Consider the following 21,003-nt stretch of genomic DNA (forward strand, 5'->3'; position numbering starts at 1 on the left):
TCGGGATAAATTCATCTGCTAGATTGGATAATTATCTTCAGTATGTCGGTCGAGATCTCACATCGGATTTTTGTTGAACTGTCGATCAACTTGCTTTCTGGAAATTACTTTATGACTTTGTTTTACGCGTGACTCGGCATGCCCGGGATGGGATGGGATGGGATGGAATCGTCGGACCCGTTTGAGATTTTATCTTGTATCCTCCTTAGCTTGGCGGCCTTGAAATTGATCTCGATAGTTCATGTTTCCCCCCCCCCCCCCTTTTTGATATCATGCCTTTCCGGGAGGAATTTAATGGATCCAAATTTTTTAACGATAGCCATGCGATCGATTGCCGAGGGCTACCTGATTAAATTAACGCTTATCCATGAGCCCTTCGATCCATTAACGGGAGCCAAAGAAAGTACTAAATTTTTTAATGACCACATTCGCAAGATAAAAGTAATAAATACCGCTCCGAAATGTAGGACAAATCATCGACTGAAACCTTTAGCGTGTTCCTCAAAAATGAAAACCAAAAGAAAAAAAAAACGGGTTGTCATGCATGCCGAAGTTAACAAACAAAGTACGACGGAGGTTGATTGAAGCTTCATTTTTCAATAAACTGTAGTGCCAACAAATGTTCTGTTATCTGACGGACACACGAACGTGGGCCAGTAGGGCCCTTTTTTTTGTTCGACTAATGTCTTACCGCCCGTTCACGTCTCGAACCAACCCGAACCAAACCAGTGCATGGAAACCGTTCGTTCCTTTTTTTTCGCCTCAGCAACCTTTAACACTTATTTGGAACACGATAAAAATTGATTTTATTACTTCTTTTCGGTTGCTGGATACCGGTATTATGCTTTCACACACAGATCACGGTGGTCTGTTCGTGTTTTCATGACGATCGTTTTCATAATTTTATAAGAGATCCAACTCCGATGTACTTACGAACCATGCATGCATTGATTGTGGAAAAGTACAAAATACAATGATTTGCGTTACAGGAAACTTTACACTATAGCACACATATCAATCAATCATCGTCGGCTCAATAGGAGATCGACACGATGAAAGTTCAAAAGTGAATTGTTCTGATGGCCCTTGTAATTGCTCTTTCGGTATTTTCTATAATGACTGGTGAAATGCGTCACGCTGTTTTAATCATATGAGCAACACCATCTAACGATTACATTGATTTTAGATTCAACTTGAGTATGGAAATGTATTGTATTTGGCTCACTAAAAATTCGTTCCGGAGATCATCCTCAAAAAAAAAAAGAAAAAAAGCGGTTCTAAAAAAAATCAGATGTGGCAAGTAGTTTGTAATTGTAGTAAAATGAACAATCCGAAGAATTCCGTATTTGTCACTCAAACATTAAGTCTCGTCTTCTGAACAGGGAATCCTCAAACAGTTGATATACTCAAAAGGGTGGAATCGGATGAGAAGAATGTTTAGAGTATGCTGAACGTTTTCGGGATTAAAATTCAGTTTCTAGAATTCAGACAGAATTTTCTAAAATAGTTTCATGGTCCACGTGATTTTCAATGTGAGATCTGTAATCCAACCAATTAGCTCTATGATAGTTGAATATAGAACTAATTTGATTAATTATAGCTTCGTTGGAAAGTCTGAATGTTACTGGAAGATGATCGGAGTCAAAGTCAGCATGTGTAATCGGTTCACTACAAATGTCACTTCGATCTGTTAGAACCAGATCAATTGTAGACGGGTTTTTCACGGAAGAGAAACAAGTCGGATTACTGGGATGAAGAACTGTGAAGTAACCAGCTGAGAGTTGATTATGAAGTATTTTACCATTACTGTTATTTTTCCTACAATTCCACTGGACATGCTTAGCATTTAAGTCCCCTATTACGAAAAATTTCGGTCGATATCTTGAGAGTTTTTGCAAATTGCCTTTAAAGAAATTTAATTGTTCGCCGGTGCATTGGAATGGCAAATATGCTCCAGCGATGAAATAAATTTCATGAATGGTTTCAAATTCGATTCTCAAGCTTTCAATAACTTTAGTATTGAAAGAAGAAAAACTCCACCACCCATTCCAGTAAACTTTTTAAATCGATGAACCACATAATGTGGATTGCTTTTCAATTTGACATTTGGTTTAAGAAAAATTTCTGTCACAATGGCAATATGAATTTTGTGAACTTTGAGAAAATTATAAACTTCATCTTCACTCGATTTTAAAGATCGAGCATTCCAATTTAAAATATTCAAATAATTTTTTTAACATCACTGTTAAATTTTAAATTCATTATAATATTATTTGCAAATTGCCATCCGATTTGAAATGCTTCAAAAAGTGATGAAGTCGAATTCATTCGGATGATCATTTGAAAAAGTTGACCTTGTAGGTAGGGTTTATTTTCTGTTGTATCGCCTAAATCGACTTCATTTAAAGAAGCGAATGGTATTGAAGGAATATTGGTAGGTGGCAGTCTAGAAGAAGATGATTTGGCCGATCTACCTATTAATAAATTGTGTTCGGTAGAGGTATTTGTCTACCTGTTACCAACTGCGTAACTGTCATTAGAAGAAGATGGTGACGAGGTCGATCTATTGTTTTCGTTAGACGACGAATTGGAAGGCGTACCTATTTTTTGTTTTAATTTCGAAGAAATAAGTGCCTTAGAAGAATTAGGCGTGGCATTTGTAACGGTTTTTTTGATTTTCAGGTATGTTCTGTAAATTTAAGCTCGTTGATTTGACTTGTTGTCTAAGCGAACGAGCGTTTACTGACAGGACACTTCAAATAATTGAATTTATGATTTCCATCGCAATTTGAACATGAAAATTGATTAGTGGTTTCATTCATTGGACAAACGTCTTTCGAATGCGATTTAGCACAATTCAACCACCGTTTATCCATATGACAATTTTTGGTTCCATGGCGGAAGCCTTGGCAACGACGACAAAACAATTTCATATGGTTTACATCACTTCGATTGAAGTGTATTAAGTAAAGTTCATGGGAAATTCAAGAGCGTGGTTTAGACGTACCATTCGCTCTTTTTTTCATAAGTATTACTTGGAAAGGAGCATAACCTAGCAATTCTTTTAGTTTACTTTTAGGTCCATCAGTAATCATTTGTTAAACCTTTCAAGCCAGCCCTTAAGGGTCTGTCTGATTTTATATCATATGAATAAAATTTATGAAGTTTCTCGGACAAATATCGGATAATAAAAACTGATTAGTTCGAAGAATAGTTATTTGAATAGCTAGCCTTAAAAAAGGCTGAATTATTGCTTAGTCTTGAAAAAGACTGATTTTATTAGAATATCACTCTTTGTATAGCCTTGAAAAAGGCTGACTAATTGTTAGTCTTTAAAAAGACTGTTAGTGATTCAGGTAGGCTTGGAAAAGACTGAAGCCTTGAATCAATGAAACTCTAGGTAGCCAGAAAAAATTTCCGAAGTGCGGTGCGAAGTGTTCAATACCGACTGATTTGAGTTTTTATTGTTGACTTTTAACTTTTGACTTTCTACATTCGATTTTTGACGTTCTTTTTTTTATTTTTGGTTATTGATTCGGCTTTTGATCTATTATTTTTGACTTCTAACAGCTTTTGGCTTTTGATTTTTGACTTCTGAAATTTGACTTTTTAATTTTACCCTAATCCTTTCGATATGACTATGGTATTTTCAATGATTGGTGAAGTACGTCACGCTCAAAAAAGAGAAAAGAAGGTTCTAAAACAAAAAAAAATCAGATATGGATGGTGATGTAATGTCACAGACATCACAACGGTGGATTCATAGTAAATATTTTATATCACACGATTAAATAACGCATAAATAAGAGAATTTAAAAAATAGCAACATACAGAATTTTGATGTCAGTTATTTAATTTTGGATTTGCATATTTTACTGAAAAAACGATCAAAATGCTGTACGGGATCAATTTCTGGCATTTGAAAACGCCAAATTTGGGAGTTCTCTACACGTAAAAATTGCGAAAATTGTACAGACTGTTCCAGAAAGTATGGACGCAACCAAAAACCGCTGACATTTCGCAATGGTTCAGAATCTGTCAATTTTTTTATGGCTGCGTCCTGTTGTTTACACTCTTCTCTAACCACTTGTGCAGTTGTTTATTCGTTTTCATTAGTTTGTTTCGAAATGCGTGGGCTTTCAGCAGAACAACGTCGAAAAATTGTGTACAAATGGTGCATAGAACGCGGACTGTCACTGAGAAAGATAGCAAAAATGGAAGGAGTAAGTGAAAAAGCCGTGCGAAATGCAATCAGGAAGTTCGGTGAGGATAACACCTTTGAGGATAAACCGAAAACGGGTCGAAAAAAAGGTCCTGCTACCCCTCAGTTGGATAAACGTATACTGAAGGCGTTCGAGCAAAAGAAGGTGGTTTCAGTTCGGGATGTGGCCAAAAAAGTGGGCACTTCGAAGTCAAATGTTCTTCGTGCTAAAGAACGTTTGAATCTTCGAACCTATAAGAATCAGAAACAACCAAAACGTAGTCCGAAACAAGAAGCATCGATCAGGCCGAGGGTTCGAGAGCTGTACAATACGATTCTTGCTGGGAATTTATACTGCTTAATCATGCGAGAAGGGCAAGTGTTAAACCAGTCCGAGACATCGATTGAAGTCGAAAAATTTGGTAAGAAAGCTATGGACTGGCAAGCATTTTGTAGCTGAGGTAAGATTTCGAAACCCTTCATCACCACTGCTTCAATAAACAGCGAAATATACATCAAGGAATGTTTACAAAAACGACTTCTACCCATGATTCCACAAGGATCTTGTTTCATCTGGCCAGATCTTGCTTCTTGCCAATACTCATGTCAAAACTTGTCGCTAAGAAGTCTGTACGGAATTTAATGAGGAACGTTCGCAAGAAGGTGCGCCAGCTAGTCTACAATGGCTAAGTAGCAAATGTTGAGAATAATATTCTGTTGTTGTAGTCTAATATTATTAGTATATCGAATAAAATTTGAATATCTAACATTAGTGAATTATGTACAGCGAAATCAAAGTGCGTTTATACCTTCTGGGACAGTATAACACATTCGCTGAAAAGTCCAGGGCTTAACAAAGAGAACACGAATTTTTTGGTTCAAACTTAACTTTATTCATCCACGTGAACTCCATCAAGAACAACACAATCATACAAGTGCCGCTCTAACATTTCGATACCACTTTTGTAGAACGATTTATCTTTTGCCTCAAAATAGGCCTCAGTTTCAGCGATAACCTCTTCATTCGTGCGAAAGTAGTAGTCGCTGGGAGCTAAATCTGGCGAATACGGTGAGTGTGGGAGCAGTTCGAAGTTCAATTCGTGTAGTTTTGCCATTGTCTTGATTGACTTGTGACACGGTGCGTTGTCTTCATGAAATAATTTTTTTTCTTTGCCATATACGGTCGTTTCTTTGCAATTTCAGCCTTCAAACGCTCCAATAATGCTATATAATATTCTCTGTTAATGATATTTCCTTTCTCAAGATAGTCGATGATTATTACACCACGCACATCCCAAAATACCGAGGTCATAACCTTTCCAGCCGATTATTGTGCTTTCCGGACGAGATTGACCAGTTGCTGTCCACTCAGATGACGATTGGTTTGATTCCGGAGTGAAATGATGAATCCATGTTTCATCCATTGTCACATATCGACGCAAAAATTCCGGTTTGTTACGTTTAAACATGGCCAAACACTGCTCAGAATCATCAACTTTGAACAGAGTTTTCTCATAGTCAAATGCTCATGCAATATAAAGCCAACACGTTCTTTTGATATCTTTACGATGTCAGCAAACTGACGCAACTTCACTTTTCGATAATTAAAAACGATTTTGTAGATTTTTTTCAATGTTTCCTGGTGTTACTGCCTCATTTGGATATCCAATGCGTTCTGCATCGTCGGTGTCTTTACGACCACGTTTGAAGTCAGTAAACCAACGTTTTATTATTGTTTCAGATGGATCGGAGTCTTGAACGATAATTTTTCCCATCAAGAAGCAGTGTAAAATTAAAACACGAAATTGTTTCTAATCCATTGTTCTGAAAATAACAAAAGTAGCGTCACTCTTAGCACAATAACTCACAAACTAATGAATATAACTGTCTTTTAAAGGTTAGTATTAACTAAAGAAAGGTGACTGCAATAAAACTAGCGCCATCTATGTGGTAGGCCTGGGACTTTTCAGTCCATGTATTATTGAGGAAAGAGCCATCGTTCGGACTTTGTGTTGATTTTCCTGTAATAAATGTCGGTTTGTCTTGCGGTCTTTGAAGCTTTTCTTCCTCGTTAAATTTAGAAACTAACGAAAGTAACACATGAACCGATTTTCATAGTTTATAGGTTGATATCCAGCCGATTTTTTTAATAAAAATTTGAGTACAAACATTTTTTTTGTGAAATTTTTCCATACTAAATCCCATACAAATTTTAAACTTCGACGGTGAAAATATAGTTTCACCGATCGAGGTTAAAATTGTGCAAGTAGAACACAACAAGTTTTGTAAAGCAAGGAAATAAACCTTTTCATCTTTTTTCCCATACAACCTTCAACCCAATCAATCAGTAAACAATGTGGTCACCGACACTCGCTGAGAATGTGCTGACACCTTCGAGGGCTGCTTCCAATGAGGCTTTCAGCGTAACTTGTTTAGAAAAGAACATTTTATAAAGCTGCTCGTAGATTAATTTTTACTGCATTCAAAGCCTGCGAGAAAATGTTGCGTTCTGAGAAGGCACCCAAAAATATTCACCTCGTCGGATGTTTGACAGAACGCTGAACGAGATCGGTACTGTTTCCCAACCAGGCACGCTTAACTCGAACCCACACCAAAGATGTTGATTGTTACTTTATGTTTTCTGGCAAGTTTAACCTTGACATCTCTACAAGGGCATCACAATGTCGTATTTTTGTACGTTATCTGTCGCAGAATACGATAGTTTCATTCCAAATGCTCGTTTCATCAGGTTTTTGCTGGTGGTAGGACTCACCAACTGGTTCAACAGTCAGTGAACTTAAACCACTCGAAGAACAAAAATTGCCTCCGGCTTTAATACGATTCGTCTATTTCGAACGACGGCAAGGAAGAACACGACCAAAGAACTAAATAACAATTAGAACGAATTCGAAAAACATGCACTGCCAATTACATGCATTCTTTCACACGTTATAAACCGTCATAATCCCGGACCCTAGTCGAAGCGCGTGCAATGGCTCACGAGCAAAACGAACAGCAATTCTACTCCGAACAATTCCAAAATAATATCGAGGGTGAAGAATGGAAATAAGGCGCTTATCGGTTGGCGTGTTACTGTCGAAGCAGTGGCTGACATTGACATTCACTTCCACACATGTGTTTGTGATTATTCTGTTCAAAACAATTTTTCGTTTGTGTGTAGCCGATAAGAATGTTTTGTTAAACCAACCAGTCCAGAGCGCTTTGCCAGGAAATTGAGATGACAGCATCGTGTATTTGTGGTATGAAACATAAATTGTTCATTTCAATCCATCCATCGATCGGCTGCAAGAAAATGATGAATGAGATCATCGGCGACCGGCTTTCCCTATCATTCCATACCGGGTGACAAAGTCACCATCGCCGATCGATGTTTGACACATTTTCCATGGTCGGAAGAAGAAAAAACAACAAGCAAAGTAAGCCATGCTTCTACTGCAATCGAAAAAGGTTAATTACACCGTCGAGTCCAATTTAGGTTTAGCGTGTGCACCCGCCGCGTGAACCGGCACCTGAAAGTGGTCAGTTTACTTTGATGATGGTAAGAAAAAAAAAACACGAGTCACTATCGTTGTCAAGAATTGCAATTGCGCTTAGCGACCGATCGATCCATCGGATGACGTTCGCACGTACGGCCCCACCGCATGAAATTTGTTTTCCACCGATGCACCACCGTTAGGATGACGAAAATATGTTTTTTTTTCTTCTCATATCGAAAGCGGAGCAACAGCTTCTTCTGCCGGAGTCGGTGGTGGCGTGGCGGCGCGAATGCTCATTAGCGAAATTAAAAAATCGAATTGCAACAACTGAGCTTATTAATGTGCTCCAAGTAGGCCATTACCGGTGGGGTCGATTTCTGTCTGTGCGCGCAGTGGTGCTGGCCGAGTGGGCTTTGTTTTTTTTTCGATGACTGTGCGAAATAATTTATCGGTCCGGGTTCGGCACATCTGTCCCAGAAATTCCTCAACCCTCCCAGTCCGGATGCAGTCTCATTCATTCATTGGTTCGTACCTCCATTAACCAAGCAGGTTACTCGCCGCTTTAACATTTTGTGGTTTTACATATTAATTCCATATCGCCCCGCTTGCCCACTCTACAACCTCAGAACCGAAGAACACCCCGGAGTTGGCATCTACCTGGTCTTACAGGCAGAGTCTTCTTACACATCCCGAGATCATGCGAGAACCGGTTCTGGAGCTTTCGTTTTGGTAATTTAGTACGCGAAATTGCATCAAGAAAATATAAACGCAAAAAAAAAAACATAATAACAAGAGTCGGGGCCAGTCACTTCAAGCCAATTTGCCTTTTCAGGAGGACCGTTTTAGATTTATTAAATAAGCAACGTGATGATGAGAAGTTTTGAAAACCGAAACGATTCTGGTGGGTCGTTTTTTTTTTGGTTTTGCCGTTGAAAAATAGCAGATTCAATTTCAATGTTGGGTCATCCAATCCGCTGAGTGTTTCGGAGATAGGCGATCGAATTTCATTCAGCTACTGGGAATTTTTCGTGTACGAAAATGTAGACAAATTACTGCATCAAATTGTCAGACATTATCAATTACATAGAATAGCAGTTCAAATTAAAATACAAGCGCTGCTTAGTAGTTCCGAAATTCAGTTTTCTGATCGGAAAAGTATGTCAACTAAGGACAAATCTGAAAACATATGACACAAGTGTTTCCATCTTCTTGTTAATCACTGAATGAAGCTAACTTATTCCGACACTAGCGTCCTAGCATTAGCATACCAAGGGAACTGTGCTACTGACATATTTTTTTTTCTCTGCTGGGTAGACCTTAGCTCTTCACACATGAGTAACGATTCCACGATGCGGTAATTGCATCGATAAGACTGCTTGTTAAACATAAGCAACGATGGAAGAATTAATTTCCGGCGACACGTTTGCTAAGCGGCGTATTTTTGAACGGTGAGTAATAATTTATTAAACCCTTGCATGCTTGCATGTTACCATCATTAATATAAAGAACATTGTTTTACACGATTTATAACAAGGATGCATTTTTTGTCGATAAATGTGCAAAATCTGGATTAATGTTTTATTTCAAAAGACAAATCAATAAATGAGTCTTCATTCGAAACTCAAATTCAATAATTTTACCGAAAACAAACTCTCTATCTCATACAGTTTAGAAGATATGGACGATGCTATTTAATGCGAACAAAAAATTATCTACATGACATGAATTTTTGAACATGGCTTGTCACTTAAAAAGAGCTACATACAGGATAACATACACCAAACAACTCAAATCAACCGTATTAGCATAATAAAAGAAAGTCGAATTATATTACGACCACTAGCAACAGTGTTGCTAGATATATTAAGTAGTGAGCCAGCTGTTCGGAGCTTGTTTCGGTTTCGGTTGCTTTGTGGTTTTCTAGGATTTTGTTCATCGTTAAATTTCCTTCTAACATAATACATGCACTGGTTTCTAGAGTCTACACCAGGGGTTCCCAAAGTGGTCGATATAGACCCCTTAGGGTCAATATCCTTTTTGCGGGGGGGTCGACGTAAACGAAAACTGAGTAAGGAGGTCGACGAGGTCTAGAAATCGACCCCCTATTGTTTGATATAAGGTGTTATTTGAAATATTCATGCTAAAAAAGTAGTGTTTATTTGACCATTCGCGAAAATAGGTAAGTATTTTACAGCAATATTAAAAGAGCAAGAAATTTTATTTTCAAAGGAATTTGTGAATGGGGCTCTGAGGCCTAAGTTAATTTTAGGACCCCTGGTCTACAGCTGGTTAACTCCAGCTGATTTTTTTTAGTTAAATGTCAGTTTTTTCATAGTAAATTCCTTACAATTGAAGTTTGAGCCTCGGACGCGAAAGTATAGTTTCACCGTTCGAGCTAAAATTTTGCATAGTTATTATGGGATCCAAAAGGAACACGAAGTATATTTTGAGGAAGCTGAAATCAAAATCTTAGTTTTGACCTTTTTTTATATATATAAAAAATAGGTATAGAATTCGCTCGAACTTTCGAAAAATTTTCCGAGGTCCGGAGGGCCGAATGACATATACCAATCGATTCAGCTCGACGAACTGAGCAAATGTCCGTGTGTGTTTGTATGTGTGTTGTCAACTAAGAGGTCGAGATCTCAGAGATGGCTGAACCGATTTTGATCAAACTAGTCGCAAATGAAAGGTCTCCCCGTCACCCAAAACGCTATTGAATGGTTTTGAGATCGGATGTTTACTTTTTGAGTTATTCGAAGTTTTATGTCAAAATTTTCAGTTTTTTGACAGTATCTGTCACAATTGACCTTGAAAACAGAATATATTTTCAGACTTAGATTCCGCACGGTCATACCTATCCAACAAGCCATAGATTGTTAAAATCTGTCAATTTTAAACGGATATATCGACATTTTTGTGTAATCGACTTTTCCCCCATATTTCAGCAGTAGGAGTTCTGAGCGCTGTATGGCAAAGAAAGGCTTGAGAGCAACGTAAAACTCGATTTTTTATACTGTTACATACAATTGTTCCTAAGTACCAAAAAGACTGTGTGCAGCATCCTTTTTCATGACATTTTGCCTAGGACCGATTTTAGCATGGTTCGTTTTTGGCAACATAATCGTTCGAATATGACATATTGGAAAGATGGCAGTACTTCCGAATTCAGAACAATTTCATAATTATATTGATATAAACTGCTTAGAGCAATAAATGCTGGAAGAACATAACACTCATATATCATTCGAATCAGTTCGTAGAGATCAGCAAATGCTCATGTGACAAATAATTTCACTCAATTTTTTACCTTTTTTTCGAAGATGACTCAACTGTTTTCTACAAACTCAGATTCATATGAAAATTCGTATGCTCCTAAACAAGGTTCCTGAATTATGTTTGGATCCGACTTCTGGTTCCGGAACTACAGGATGATATGTGAAACGAAATTAAAATTGTGTAACTCATTTTCCTCGTAGATGGTTGAACCGATCTAAAATTCAAATGAAATCTAAGAATCATCTAAGATTTGCTGATTAGAATAGTCGACAACCAAATAAACGTATTTCAGTTTTAGTGGTATTCAGTTTTCGATTCGGAAGGCACCCAACAATTTAACTCGTACTACGATTTGTCAAAGATGTCTATACTGATTTTTTAACATATTGAAACAAATGTAAACTAATCAGGTGAATTTGTCTGACTTCGGCTACACCGATTTTCGAATTCCGGCTCCAGTATCGAATCGTTTCTCAAAGCTCAATCGTTTTCTCAAAGAAAGCCAAATCGAATATCAGAAACAAAAATTCAATTCAAAATAAACTTATAGTCCCACACAAAATTAATTAATTTTAGATAGACAGATAGAGTAATGAGTGATTAAAATGTCAAATTGCAGCTTAAAACGACGGTCATTAAAATAATGTCATGAAAACTGAAACACCGAAGAATATTCATGCAAAAAACACATGCGGATTGATAAAAGAAGGTATCATCTCACTGCTAGGTGGATTAAGCACGTTTTTATATATATAAAAAATAGGTATAGAATAAGCTCGAACTTTCGAAAAATTTTCCGAGGCCCGGAGGGCCGAATGTCATATGCCAATCGATTCAGCTCGACGAACTGAGCAAATGTCCGTGTGTGTGTGTGTGTGTGTGTGTGTGTGTGTGTGTGTGTGTGTGTGTGTGTGTGTGTGTGTGTGTGTGTGTGTGTGTGTGTGTGTGTGTGTGTGTGTGTGTGTGTGTGTGTGTGTGTGTGTGTGTGTGTGTGTGTGTGTGTGTGTGTGTGTGTGTGTGTGTGTGTGTGTGTGTGTGTGTGTGTGTGTGTGTGTGTGTGTGTGTGTGTGTGTGTGTGTGTGTGTGTGTGTGTGTGTGTGTGTGTGTGTGTGTGTGTGTGTGTGTGTGTGTGTGTGTGTGTGTGTGTGTGTGTGTGTGTGTGTGTGTGTGTGTGTGTGTGTGTGTGTGTGTGTGTGTGTGTGTGTGTGTGTGTGTGTGTGTGTGTGTGTGTGTGTGTGTGTGTGTGTGTGTGTGTGTGTGTGTGTGTGTGTGTGTGTGTGTGTGTGTGTGTGTGTGTGTGTGTGTGTTGTCAACTAAGAGGTCGAGATCTCCGAGATGGCTGGGCAGATTTTGATCAAACTAGTTGCAAATGAAAGGTCTCCCCGTCACCCAAAACGCTATTGAATGGTTTTGAGATCGGATGTTCACTTTTTGAGTTATTCGAAGTTTTATGTCAAAATTTTCAGGTTTTTGACAGTATCTGTCACAATTGACCTTGAAAACAGAATATATTTTCAGACTTATTTTCCGCACGATAATACCTATTCAACAAGCCATAGATTGTTAAAATCCGTCCATTTTTAACGGGGATATCGAAATTTTTGTGTAAACGACTTTTCCCCCTATTCCAGCAGTAGGAGTTTTGAGCGCTGTATGACAAAGCAATGCTTGGGAGCTACGTGAAACATGATTTTTTATACTGTTACATCCAATTGTACCAAAAAGACTGTGTTTAGCATCCTTTTTCATGACATTTTGCCTCGGACCGATTTTAGCACGGTTCGTTTTTGGCAACATAATCGTTCGAATATGGCATATGTAATCCAGATGATATCAGCATTTTCGAGTTGCAAGTAATTCTATAATATATTGATTTAAACTACTTACAGTAATTAATTCTGGAACAACATAACTCCCATATACCATTCGACTCAGTTCGTCGAGATCAGCAAATGCGTGTGTGACAAATAATTTCACTAAATTTTCTCGGAAATGGCTAAACCGTTTCCTACAAACTCAGATTCATATGAAAAGTAATATACTCCCAAATAAGGTTCCTGAATTACGTTTGGATCCGACTTCTGATTACGGAACCACAGGATGATATGTGAAACGAAATTAAAATAATGCGACTCATTTTTCTCGTAGAACCGATCTAAGATTCAAATGAAATCTAAGAATCATCTATGATTCAAATGAGAGGTTCTAAAATCCTATAAAACATCTTACTTTTTAAATTTTAGTCAGATCCGACTTCTGATTTAGGAGATACAAGGTGATTAGTATAAAAATGTCCATTTCACATAAATTAATCAGGTTTATGGGGTTTGCAGATTTGGATAGTCGATTACGAAATAAATTTATTTCAGTTTAAGCGGTATTCGTTTTTGAATTCGCACTACAATTCCTCAAAGATGTCTACACACTCTTGAGGTGAATTTAACTGATTTCGGCTACACCGATTTTAGAATTCCGGTTCCAGTATCGAATCGTTTCTCAAAGCTCAATCATTTTCTCAAAAAAAGCCCAAATCGAACTTCAAAAACAAAAATTACAGCACTTAAGGTCCCATACAAAATTGGTGAATTTTATCCGATTCTGGAATGACAAATGATGAGTTTTTAAAATTCGTACCGATATAGAAGATGTAAATTGTTTGGCGTAATAATTTATGGCCATTCGAATCATTTTGGGCTATGCTAGTTCCTGAATACCGGCTCTGGAAGTACCATAAATAATGACGAAAAACTCTAAGGTGGAACTCACTTCAACATCTCATGGAATGTTCAATCGATTGTCACACGTTAAGATTGAAATTAGATACGATTTGCAGTTTCGACATTACAGGGTAATAAGTGATTAAATTAATTAAATGATTAAAATCATGAGAACTAAAACACCTAAGAATATCCATGCAAAAACAGATGCGGGTTGATAAAAAAATGGTAATATCTCACTGCTAGGTGGATTAATCACGTTTTTTTTATTGAGAATTGTTGAACAGGTCTGAAGAAGAGAAGGTGGTGTTCATAAAAATTGAATTGATAGTCTTTCTGTCTAGATGTACAGATTTTAAGATTTTTTACAGTCTATCTCTATCAAAGCAGTAACCAAATCAACCGTCCATCATTAACACTATAATTCACATCTCCTAAAATATGACACATTTGAGGCTTATATTTTAACATTTCTAATTCTTTTTTTTGCAGGTGAGTAACGCGATTTGGTTCAATCATGTTCTTGAAAAGGAAGAAAAAATCTCGTTATTGAAGTGAGAAAACATAAACGATTGCATGGTGGTGAGTTTTGACTTGATATGTGCACTGTTAGAAAATGTGGGAGATATTAGAAAAAGATCCTAAACACTACACGATTGAGTAAATTTCAACAATTTTATTTAGAGGCAAATATTCACATTTTCGCAATTTCATTCATCTGCCTTACCACTTGGTTTGTTTCTCGTTGGCAGTGATGAACAGTTGTTGTCTGATGAACAGAGAATATGTTTGAATATATGATACCGGTTGTGAGGCGGCCTAGAATTTAGACCATGTTCGATGTACGCTAACCAAATCCAGTCGTGTGGTAGAGCCGTATTTATCGCACTGCTTAGGGTGGCGAAATCGTAACGCGTATTCACGGATTGCATAAGAACGCAGATTCGAGTCCTGTCTCTAAGAGTTTTTTTTTCAAAAAATCATCTTTTTTGTTAGTTGCTCATTCATTTGGCTTTTCCAATATATGTTTTCACCCAGTCATTTCAAAAACTGAACTTAGTTATGGCAATTTTACATGAGAGCAACTAAAAATCAATAAATCGTTTCCAATTTCTTTGTGTGTCATCACAGCTGTACATTTCTGTTATTGTATAGTATTAAATTTAATGAATATATTTGGTCCAAGGCCAAGAAAGCTCCTGGCATATAATGGGGGTTAATCTATGCAAGCAGCTGTTACGAAATGCATGGGGTAATCGAAGCAGTTTGTAAGCAAGAAGGTAAAAGGTTGTAGAAAGCTCGGTAATGTCGATATCAGCCCACAATTGATGCCTTTGCTTTGTCTGTTTTAACGAGGACGTTTGAAAGCAATATTTAGAATGCATTCATTGTTCAATTCTCGCTCTAACTATTTTATTTTTGGTGAGTTGCAATGCAATTAAAAAACTAATGGTTAGGCTAAAATACTTATCCAAAGAGGTATTGATTATAGCTGTCGTGAGACAGGTAATCATAACTGAATAAATTACAAAACCCTTATGAATTTCAACTAAAACTCGAAGGCATTTCAGTTTTTATACGTTATATGTATATGGTATGAAACACTACTACATAGTCCTTTGGGTTTGTTGACGTAGGACTACACAACCACTGTCAAAATCACTGTTTTTTCTGTTTTAAACATTTAGGTAGCAGTTAGCTTCTGTGTTCCTCTTATCACGGCGAAATATACTTCTTTCTGAAAATTGAGTTTTCTTAAATGTACTAGTGGTGATGAGAGGTGCTGGGTTCGAATAATTCATACCGAAACGAATTTTTTTTGTACAAGCGCTTGTCCTGAAAAGTCGATTCAATTTGGATTCAAAATGTCGCCTCTGATTGCACTCGATGATCGAGGTTGTTCAGCACCTTAAATGACCCATTTGGCACCTTTTTTACCCTGTTGGGCCACAAAATATAGAAAAAAAAAGTCTAGATCGTTGATTAGTCTCAAGTACAACAACATCGTTTCCAAGTATACAGAAATTCCCAATTGAAATATTGCTCAGATAACTGAGCAAATGAGAGGAAATGCTGCCTCTCAGTCAGTGCAGAGCATTTCTACTCGATTTATTGTGTTGCAAAGAAATTCAAAATTAATTTTGGACTTTGGAATCGATCGTGTGCAGTGTTTTGGCCGATACATTTACAATACTAGCTTCTGATCTGGCCAGGTATTTGCAGCTACGGACAAAGATTTTATTTGAAGGTAGAAGCAGGAGTGCTTGAAGGAGCGTTATCTTCATTACATTAAAGTTCACTGTAAGCCTGTGGTCTTGGACTGATTTGAAAGTGATACAGTGGTATAGAGACAACGGGATGCATCTCTTCGATAAAAGCATGAATTGATCCATGTTCTGCCCTAAATTCAGCCAATTTGAAAAATATTTTACAATCGTAAACAAAAGATGAATTTCGCACCAAATCACATTTGCTTTTGGCAATACTCTAGACTTTGCCTACTTTGTTTTTCAAAAACTGTCTTTTGAAAAGGGTCAGACTTTTTGAACCAATTTTTATTAAAATAGTGATGGTCGTGAAATGATAAATGTTACACTGTACTAGCGATGTTCACAAAATCATTTGAATTGTTAAATAAAAATACGCCAAAAAGATTGACTTTAGAAATTTGAAACCGATTTACAAGAAAACTTCATTTTTGATCTGATAAAATTTTGTCCCAAGATAGGTTTATAAATGGAAAGATGGGCACTTTTAAGGAAAAAAGTTTTCCTAATAAACTATTTAGTGAAACAAACTGAATAACTTACCTAGTGTTTCTTCATCGACAACTAAACTAGATTGAAAGTCATTATTATCATTATTAAAGGGTAAACATTTTTTTTCTCAGCCAGCACTGATACTTCCTGCTAAACTAGCAAAATGGTATTCGGTGTAATTTTCTCGCAAATTGAGTTCAATTAGAATCTTGGATGATAATCGCTTTCACTGGATAAATAGTTCTGTTTGGACAAGGAAAAGCTTTGTTAGAAATGTTAGCAAAACTTTTTTCCTTAAAAGTGCACATCTTTCCATTTTTAAACCTATGTTGGGACAAAATTTTATCAAATCGAAAATGAAGTTTTCTTGTAAATCGATTTCAAATTTTTAGTTTTTTTTTGCAGTATTTTTATTCTTGCAAAGTATGAACGGTTAGTAGAGAACATTATCACCTATTTCAAGACTAAATTTTATCAAAATCAATGTTTTGTTTTTGTAAATCGATTTAAACATTTTAAAGTAATATTTTTCAGTGTTGGACTCAATAAGGGTTTTTTTCGGTACGGCAGACTCAATGTGATAAAAAACAGGTGGTACAGACCGCATGGCTTGCTTGTATTGGTAACCAGAATTTGACGACATACATATAAAAAAAATGCTTTGATTCAAACTAGTTTGAACGGTGTAACGAAAGCAAACACGTGGATTTAGTTTTATCCGCTTCACTGAAGCAAGGTTGGCTTCACTAACACAAATGAGTTAAGTTTGCCCCACCTGTTTCTACCTCATTGGGGTGGACCGAGGCGAAAGTGGCCACGGGACAATTGCATTTATTTCTCATATTTTTAACATTTTTATATTTTGATAAAATCAGTCATTTTAGGATGAAATGATATATTTCATGTACAAAACAGTTGCAAAATGTCAATAAGGCCAAAAAATTTCATTTACACATAATATTTAGACATGTGTGATTTTTTTCTGCGTCAAAATGAGACTGGTCATTTACGCCCCACCCACTTTGAGATATTCGATTCCGAGATTGGTGCACTCCGATTACGTAGATTACGCATCGATATAAGTAGGAATAAGAATATCAAACCGTATACTCGAGGTTGTAGCTTTTGAACTGTTAAAACTGTTATTAATTTCCCCAATATTTTTGGCACAGGACCAAAACTGTTCACTTCGCCCCGGTCTCCTCTATTTTTACTCGAAGTATTTATAAAATTCAGCAGAACAACACTTTTTTTAAAGGATTTCTCGTTTTTTGAGGTGTAAAACTACCATAATATGAAAATGGAAAAGTTTCAAAAACGTAGGGGGAAGGCATTTTATACCATGAAAGTATGTTCCAATTTTGAAAATAATCGGTTCATTAGACTTTGCAGGATCGTGTTCAAGGACTTCGCCATCGTTTCGGAGATAAAAGTGGCGCCATTCTGGAGCGCAGTATTTTGACAGTTTTATTCCGATTTGGTTGAATTTTTGACACCACTTTTTTTAATGTTAAGCTACAAGAAACCTAAAAAAATCCAATTTTAACCCACCTAGTGGTGTAATGATGCCTTTCTCATATTACTGATAACATCATAAATATTACTGAGGAATTTGTTAAAACAACTGTTCATTGAATAGAAATAGGAAAGTTTGTTCCGACTTAATCTATCAAACTCTACAAATCCTGTTTACCCTGTAGTTCCGAAAGTGGAAGTAGTATCCATAGGAAATTTAGGAATTCCGTATGTGAACATCGAACATCGAGTGCGATCCTTTTTGCAGTTTTCAATCATTATTTCCAATTCCGAAATCGGAACTGGAACGGTATTACTGCACTACCGGTTGTGGCAATCGCATATTTTTTCTAATAAATTTGAATTCAATGACATTCGTTTATTCTTTCCGTCGCACTTACCATAGAATAGCAAAAAATTGATCAACCGCAGCACCGTCTTTTACCAATATCACACACCAGTAGCAGACAGAACAAAGCACGCATCATTCGTTTTGTGTTTTCTTCTACTTTCGGTGCTGCTGCACATATTTTCAATCTGTATGGTGAATTGAAAACTTGGACCCTCATTGCCCTGTAACTGCGGAACTGGAAGTTGGATCCGGGTGAAATTTCACAGTAGCTTTAAAGATAATATGAGCTGCAATTCCATTCAAGATTTGTAAAAATCGGTTCAAGCATCGCGAAGAAATCGAAGTGAGTTCTGTTTTTGGAATTGGAATGAGTATTTATGCCCACAAACTAACAAGCTCTCCAAACTAGACGAATTTATCAGACAGTTTTATGGGATTTGTACCTGTTTTTGACCATCGTTCTTGAAAAAATACTAATGAAATTGGAAAACGCTTCAATTCCGGAACTGGAAGTCGGATTCGGATAAAACGTTCTAGAAGTTTTTAGGAAATTATACAGACTGTCCCAGAAAGTATGGACGCACTTTGATTTCGCTGTAAATAATTCACAAGTGTTAGATAGTCAAATTTTATTCGATATACTGATAATATTAGACTACAACAACAGAATATTTTTCTCAACATTTGCTACTTAGCCATTGTAGACTAACTTTTTGCGAACGTTCCTCATTAAATTCCGTACAGACTTCTTGGCGACAAGTTTTGACACTTTTTTCCAATCTTTTTCGAACTGTTGAATGGTTTCGGTTGCCGAGACATGTTTCCTAAGATTGGTAGAAGTTGTGGGGAATTTGGTGGATTCATGTCATTTGGGGCGAAAGTGACATTTTTGGTAGTATACCATTCTACCGTTGATTTCGAATAGTGGCAAGAAGCAAGATCTGACCAGAAGACAACAGGATCCTTGTTGCTTCGAATCATGGGTAGAAGTCGTTTTGGTAAACATTCCTAGATGTATATTTCGCTGTTCATTGAAGCAGTGGCGATGAAGGGTTTCGAAATCTTACTGCAGCTACAAATTGCTTGCCAGACCATAGCTTTCTTACCAAATTTGTCGACTTCAATCGATGTCTCGGACTGGTTTAACACTTGCCCCTTCTCGCACCGTATAATCGCCCTTATTCTGAATAACGTCGTATCGTTTTTTCCCTCGTATTTCATTTGTATTCCCCATAACGCTAGCAAAATCAAAGGTAGCTATGATTCGATCGAACCACATTCGATCGAAAAATCAATACGTCGTTATTCAGAATAAGGGCGAATATTGTGGTCCCGGCAAGGATTTGTAATCGAGTTTCACGTAGGTTTCGTCGTCCAAGATTATGCAGTTCAAATTTCCAGCAAGAATCGTCTTGTACAGCTTTCGAACCCTCAGCCTGATCGATGCTTCTTGTTTCGGACTATGTTTTGGTGGTTTCTGCTTCTTATAGGTTCGAAGATTCAAACGTTCTTTAGCACGAAGAACATTTGACTTTGAAGTGCCCACTTTTTTGGCCACATCCCGAACTGAAACCTCCTTCTTTTGCTCGAACCTTTTTTTCGACCCGTTTTCGGTTTATCCTCAAAGGTGTTATCCTCACCGAACTTCCTGATTGCATTTCGCACGGCTTTTTCACTTACTCCTTTATTTTTGCTGTCTTTCTCAGTGACCTGCACCATTTGTACACAATTTTTCGACGTTGTTCTGCTGAAAGTCCACGCATTTAGAAAAAAAAACTAATGAAAACGAATAAACAACTGCACAAGTGGTTAGAGAAGAGTGTAAACAACAGAACGCAGCCATAAAAATTGACAGATTCTGAACCATTGCGAAATGGTAGCGGTTTTTGGTTGTGTCCATACTTTCTGGGACAGTCTTTAAGACCTTTCATTTGAATCTCAGTTTGTGAAAATCGGTTGAGCCGTTTTAGGAAAAATTGAGTGCACACTTTTTCTCCGGAACCGGAAGTCGTATCTAAATGAAATTCAATAGCATGCTATGATAGGTCTTTCATTTGAATCTATGTTAGTGAAAATCGGTTCAGCCATCTCTGAAAAAAGTTAGTGAATTTTTTGTTACATAAATACACACATTTGCTCAGTTCGTCGAGCTAAGCCGAATGGTATATGACATTCGGCCCTTCGGGTTTCGGTTAAAAAGTCGGTTTTCACAGTGATTGCATATTCTTTCTATATGAGAAAGGCAAAAAACTTTTACCGAAACTGTTTTCTCGTTACCCCCCTCTAACAAAACCTTTTTTTCTACTTTCCTTCAAAGTGTCCATCTTGTAATGAATGAATGGTTTGTGGAGCCTGTTTAACAATAAAACTCTCATCAAAATATAAAAAAAATGGGTTTTTTTCGTTAATCGATTTTAAATTTTTAGATTCGATTTTTTTTCAGTGCAAAGCTCGATTAGAATTTTTTTCAATACATATTTTTGAAAATTTTACTAAAGGATATGTCATTTTTCGATTATAGCCATTCGAAAAATGTAACCTCTTTTCAAAACGAAGTTAGTGGCAAAGTGGCTTTTATGACACAAAGCTTCCGTATCTTCACATGACTATGAAAGATTCGAGTGGCCCGCATATATCCCGCAAACGAGTGTGTCAATAATTTTAACCGTTCGTGTTCGCACAT

General features: G+C 36.9%; 1 protein-coding gene across 6 annotated transcripts in view; it reads left to right on the forward strand.

Annotated features, from left to right (window-relative positions):
• The window catches only part of LOC131431744 (klarsicht protein), a 627,074-nt gene that overhangs the window by 164,534 nt on the left and 441,537 nt on the right, over positions 1–21,003 (forward strand). The window lies entirely within an intron of this gene.

This window comes from Malaya genurostris, chromosome 2 (assembly GCF_030247185.1).
Source record: "Malaya genurostris strain Urasoe2022 chromosome 2, Malgen_1.1, whole genome shotgun sequence".
Lineage (NCBI taxonomy): Eukaryota > Metazoa > Arthropoda > Insecta > Diptera > Culicidae > Malaya > Malaya genurostris.